This window comes from Octodon degus, unplaced genomic scaffold (assembly GCF_000260255.1).
Source record: "Octodon degus isolate 3935 unplaced genomic scaffold, OctDeg1.0 scaffold00092, whole genome shotgun sequence".
Lineage (NCBI taxonomy): Eukaryota > Metazoa > Chordata > Mammalia > Rodentia > Octodontidae > Octodon > Octodon degus.
The window spans coordinates 10629715-10634585 of NW_004524668.1; positions in this window are offsets into that span (position 1 = coordinate 10629715).

Genomic DNA, 4871 nt, shown 5'->3' on the forward strand with positions numbered 1-4871 from the left:
AGAACCACGTTAACCACCCTTGCCAAAGGAAAGGGAGTGGGGTGCCTGCTTAACATTTGTGCACATTATGCCTCAGTTCCAGTGCAAATACCTAGCTATCACCTTCTCTCAGCCCAACTCCAGGCAGAACTGGAGAAGGAGGTGGCTGACCTCTAAGAAACTACAGGAGAAGAGGGTATGTTCCACATCACTTATAAGACCATCTACCTCCTTGAAGTGCTAAGTTGTACTCTGCTAACAGCAGGATCAGATGCACCATTGACAAATAAAATGGGCGGCTCTTTGGCTCTGCATCTCTCTGGGCACCTGCTGTCAACACCTGGCCCATGGCATGAACACATATCGGTAGATTTCCTGCAGTGCAGGCTACTACAACCAGCTCTGGCCAGCTTGCCATCAGTATGCCATTGGGAATTTCAGGAACCAGTCATTAGAATGGTTACCCTACCAGCCAAATAGTTTAGTGGATTAAAGCACCTGCAAGCAGGCTCAGGGGCCAGGGGTTCGATCCCTGGGTCTGCCATGCTGGCCTCACCCCCAGGGCACTCTGAGATGGCAGTTGAGACTGGGCGTGGTAGCACCCACCTGAATTCCAAGCTCTTGGGAAACTGTAAAAAGGCGGATCACTACAAGTCCAAGCTAGTAAGGAGACCCTTCCCTAAAATACAAAAAATAATAATAATGGTTACCCTAAATTAAAATACATACACTTGCAATTAAATTATATTCTGAAAACTAGTAAGTACTCAGCGCATCATTCCCTAATTATTAACTACAGTTTATTGTCTTTGTTCTTTCTGTGTGGGAGGTACGCTGTATTTCATAACTTCAAGTCCACCATTGTCACATTGGTAGAACAGTGACACCATGGACATAGGCAGGTGCTATAAATAAGGACTTACTCCCCTACCCCTTCTTTGCTCATCAGGAGCGGGTTGTTGAATGTTTACTAGCATGACACCAACTTCATAGGATGTGTTAAATTTGTGTTAGCTGTTCAGCCTGCCTTTTTTCTCTGCTCCTACCACACTCCATACACAGGTGTGCATGTGCACACACACATGCATGCATGTGTGTGTGTGTGTGTGTGTGTGTGTGTGTGTGCACGTGCATCCTGCCTCTCCACTCACTGCACCTCCCTTGCTCTCTGGCCCATCTTCACTCTAGAATATGCTCTATTCTTCACTTGTTCTCCTAAGCAAATGCCAGAATGAACAACTCTTACCTTTGCAGCTGTGTTTCTGTTAGTTAGCATCCTGTTACTATAACAAATGCCTGTGGTAGTCAAATTATAAAGTAAAAGGGTTACTTTGGTTCTCAATCTTGAAGTTCTCAGTCCGTGATCAGGTGATCCTGATGTTTTTGCTTTCGTTTTTAAGGCAAGTTCTCCCTGTGCATTTGAGGCTGACCTTGAACTCACTGTGTCCCTCAGGCTGGCCTTGAACTTGTAGTGATCCTTCTGCTTCAGCCTCCAGAGTGCTGGGATTACAGGCCTGAATTGCTGTTCCTGGCCGAGCCCTCTGCTTTCATACTAATGGTAAAGGCAGCATGAGCAATGAAAGTGAGTGGTGGAGAAGACCACTCACCTCATGGTTGAGAAGTACAAGAAAAAGAGACCAAGGTCCCATGATTCCTTTCGAGAATTCAGCCAAAGTGCCCCAGCCCAACCATGAGGTCCTGCCCCTTATACAACCCACCACCTTTTCCAATAGTGCCAAACTTAGGACCAAAGCATTAACAAGTAGGCCGCTGGGGGATTCTCATTACTCACACTATAACAATTCCTCAGTATTCTCCTCTGCTAAATGGGGATGGGATTAGGTAAGAAAATCACAAGAATACTATGAAGAATTACAAAGAATTCTTGAGAACCCTAATTTTAATAAATTACTCCAAAAAAACACAGTGCTCGTGGCCAGAGTAGTTAAGCTATTGTTATGCTGAGTCGTTGGGTGTGGTAGCACAGGCCTCCAATTGGGAGGCTGAGGCAGGCGGATCATTGAAAGGTTGAGAACAGCCTGGGCTACAAAGTGAGCTCAGTGTCAGCCTGAACAGCCTAGTGAGACCCTGTCTCAAAAAGACAGTATGCTGAAAATAAAGCAGATACTGATTTTGTCCTCACTGTCCAATTCTACAAAATATTCACCTTGTGAAGTCTGGCTTGTTTCCTAGTCATCCTACTCCTTGGTTTTGATACTAGTTAAGTTCATCATCATTGTCATTGTTTTTGTCCTCAGCAATGTGCATTGGTTCTTCTCAATTTTGAAGAAGTAGCATCACCCATTTTAAGGAACTCAATAAGTAAAATATCAGAATGCAGCAAAAATAAGCTTGAAATTCTAATTTAAAAAATAGCAGGCCAGTGAGATAGCTCAGTGGACCAAGCATGCGCTTTGGTAAGCCCAGGGAGCAGGGTTCAATCTCCGCTCCCACACGCTGGGCCAGCCCCACCCCCGGGGTGCGCTGAGCCAGTGAACGAGTCTGGGCATGGTGGCACAGGCCTGTAAACCCAGCGCTGAGGAAGCTGAAAACAGGAGAAGGGCTGAGTGCCAGATGTGTAGAGATACCCTGTACCAAATACATGAGATGAAAAAAAAAGAAAAAAGAAAAGAAAACTTAAAAAATAGGACTGGTTTCAGAAATGAGATTTGTCTTCCATGTGATAAAAATCAAGGTTAGGGGCTGGGAGATAGCTCAGTTGAATAAGTGCTTGCCTGGCAAGTACAAGGGCCTGAGATCAATTCTCAGCTCTGGGGAAAAAAAAAAAAAAAAAAAAAAAAAAAAAAAAAAAAAAAAAAGACTAAAAAAATCACAGACATCATAAATGAACATCAAGTAGAATGGATATTTATACTGTAAAGGAATGTTCTACCCCAGAGGGCATAGGCAAGCAAAGCTTACATGCTCAACACAGAGGCCAAAAGTGACCTCCACACCACTCCCTTGATGAACAGTCAGCAACTGAAAATCCAAAGAAACGTCCCTGAGCTGAGACACTGTACACTGATGGTCCAAGTGATGCACTTCCCAGGGACCAATCAGACAGTCACCAGAGAACCTGTGTCAATCAGAATGGACCCAGACAGACCTGGAGCAGTGATCCTTGGAACTCTGATCCAAAAACAGAATGCTGGCCCCGCACCATCAGCCTGGACCACAGAGCTAATATTCAAGGAGAAAATGCAACATTAGAAATGAAGGCAGTGCCCCCGGCCAGGCAACCCTACCGGGAAACAGCACCCTGTCTCCCATGCAGGCACCATCAAGGTACTTTCCCATAGGCAGCGCATTTGTAGCCAAGTTAAATAGAATTAATATTTGCCTTATGCAGTGGTGCATGCCTGAAATCCCAGCTACTTGAAGGGAGAGGATCGCAAGCTCCAGGCCAACCTGTACAACCCCATCTTATAAAAATGAATGTTTTGTCCCCAAAGGTAGGACTTTTCTTTTCACACCTGAGGCCGCCCACAGTGGCTCTGCAGCTGTCATCATGCCACAGAATGAATATATTGAATTACACTGTAAACACCATGAGTATCGCCTGCATTGCCATGAGAAAAAGAGAAAGAAGGAAAGTTGAGAGGTTCATGAACGTTCAAAGAAGGCAAAAAGAAAAAAGATTGGCCTGAAGGCTAAGCTGTACCACAAACAGCACCATGTGGAGAAAATACAAGTGAAGAAGAGTATCAAGATGCATGGAAAAAGAAACACCAAACAAAAGAATGATGAAAAAGACTCCACAAGGAGCAGGACCTGCCTACCTGCTGGACAGAGAGGGACAATTTCATGCAAAAGTACTTTCCAACATGATTAAACAGAAACAAAAAGAAAACGCAGCAAAATGGGAAGTTCCTCTGCCCAAAGTTCATGCCTAAGGAGAAATGGAAGTATTAAAAATTATTCAAATTGGAAAGAGAAAAACAAGAAGAGGATGGTTCCTAAAGTCTGCTTCGTTGGAGATGACTTTACAGGAAAACGACCTAAATGTGAAAGATTCGTTAGGCCAATGGGCTCACGTTTTAAGAAGGCCCATGTAATAACACATCCTGAACTGAAAGCCACCTTTTGCCTGCCAATACTTGGTGTGAAAAAGAATCCTTCATCGCCACTGTATACAACTTTGGGTGTTATTACAAAGGAACAGTGATTGAGGTGAATGCGAGCAAGCTGGGCCTTGTGACACAAGGAGGCAAGGTTATTTGGGGTAAACATGCCCAGGTACCCAACAATCTTGAAACATGATGGATGTATCAATGCAGTCTTACTAGTTTGACAGATGCTCCATAACATAACTTGTTAAACTTATTGAAGACCACAGACCAATCAGGAAAACCATAACTTGAATACTGCTGAACAACTCTCATGTCTACATTCATCAAGAAAACTATTTTTTAAATTGTAAAAACATTAAAATGGCCCGGTTTTACAAATTGGTCTTTTACTAGGGGTCTGCTAAGGGCTTACATGTCAGTGAGATTGAACCTTTTGAAAAAGGAAACACAAGTTTTTGCATTAAAGAGTGGGCACTCAGCAACACAGACCTCTCATTCCTAAAAAGCCACCAGTCTTTAAAGTCAGTGCAAACTTAATTTAGGGGTTTAGAGCTAGGAAATCTGCTGAAGCTATTCTACCTCATCACTTATCATTAGTCCTAAAAAAAAGTAATGCTTAAGTTTATTCTCAATATAGTCTATTTATAATACTTTATGAATAGCATTAGAAGTTTATTCAGATAATTCCAACTTAGTTGCACTGATGCTCTAAAAAGCAACTTTATTTGCAGTTAAATAATATAAGAAGGTTATATGTTAGGTGTGCATCTCAAGTTTTGTGATCAGCATTAAATGGTCAGGGCTTGGAGGAAAAAAAAA